Source organism: Morone saxatilis, unplaced genomic scaffold, assembly GCF_004916995.1.
Source record: "Morone saxatilis isolate NCDOM2014 unplaced genomic scaffold, NCSU_SB_2.0 Contig10, whole genome shotgun sequence".
NCBI classification, from domain to species: Eukaryota; Metazoa; Chordata; class Actinopteri; family Moronidae; genus Morone; species Morone saxatilis.
The window spans coordinates 2,330,450-2,331,999 of record NW_023339652.1 but is presented as its reverse complement, the minus strand read 5'-3'; positions in this window follow the sequence as shown (position 1 = coordinate 2,331,999).

Below are 1,550 nucleotides of genomic sequence, written 5' to 3'. Positions count from 1 at the left end.
CACACACACACACACATTACAGTGTGGCAGAAGGAGAACAGAAGGTTTCATTTTCTGTCTCACAAACCTTTTATTACAACAGGAGACTGAAACCACTCATTAGAGACGCGGAGAGGAGAGAGGTGTTGCATTCAAGTGAATTCGTGCAAACTGAAATGCAGCGTAGGTGCTGAAGCCTGACTGTTTAATTATTATTATTATCCGACACATTTAGAACCTTTAAAGTCTTTTCACACCAAATAAGACTTGCGAAAGGGGGGCACCTATTCACTGAGATTGATTTCTGTATAATGAGCACGCTTTCACAGGAACTTTGTTGTTTTTACCAAAATGTCAAAGTCTTCAACACTTCAGGCCACAAATTGTAAAACATATGGTCTAGACTTAATTGTGCTTTAACACAGGCTGGTGGCTTGTATCTAAATAACCCCACATATCTTCAATAACTTTTCCTGCTACAGTAGCTTTACATTCAGCATTAGCGACAAGCTAGCGGATGTGTTTCGGTGTAGTTGTGAACAGCTTTGGCTGCCGTGGTCCAGTTTAAAGCTATAATATGTAACATTTCTGCATTTAAAGTGTTTAAACCAGCATTCAGCAAGCTTTACAATCAAAAGAGCCATTTTTGGCCAAGAGCCGGAAAACATATTTGAGTCTTATAATGCTAATTTCTCACCGCAGATTGAACATGCCGGTGAGCCAGCAGCACAAATTGGTCCATGCACTGTTAAATTCTCTATTTTCCTTCAAGACTTTTCTTTGTTTTTGGATTTGGAATTCATAACTAACCTATAGGGAGACTTGGAGATGAAGAATCAGTTCAGGCCTACAACAACAATGATTTTAGTTTTGGGACATTTTTGTGGTGTAATTTGTGAAACACATGTACATTCCCATGTGAAACCTATGTGATTGTGTCGCAACATGTGGCATTTTCGTGTCATTTATTCGTCTCGCTCCCATTGTGTAAAGGCCTTTAGAGTGAATCTTTCATTCCATCGACTTTGCATACAATCACAACAATTTTTAATTCATCAAACACGTAGTAAACACACATGTGGAGTCGGAACTCGTGTGTAAGAAAAAATCTTTGCACCGCCGTTAAACATCAGTCAATTGTCTTGGCATTAATGGCCTTCCGTACCGACTGACTCCCAAAGCGAAGTCAGTTTGATACTGAAACTTTCTTCAAACTGCAGTCGACACACACACACACACACACAACACAGTGTAGTGATGTCAGATTAATAGTGCTGAGGTGCGTTCAGGGCCTCGGGCTGCAGATAGAACCTCAATCATCCATCAACCCTGACTGCTGATATAATTACTACACACACACACACACACACACACACACACACACAAAGATTCTGTCATTTTCCAGTGTTTTCTCCACTTGTCTTGAGGAAACAACCAATTTCCACTGAACATTTCAATTTACCTCAAACCTCTCTCTCTCTCTCTTTCTCTCTCTCTCTCTCTCTCTGTCAGCCTCGCTCTGTCTTTCTCCCGATTGGCTGTGAACTACCCGCTCACTATTGATTGGTCAT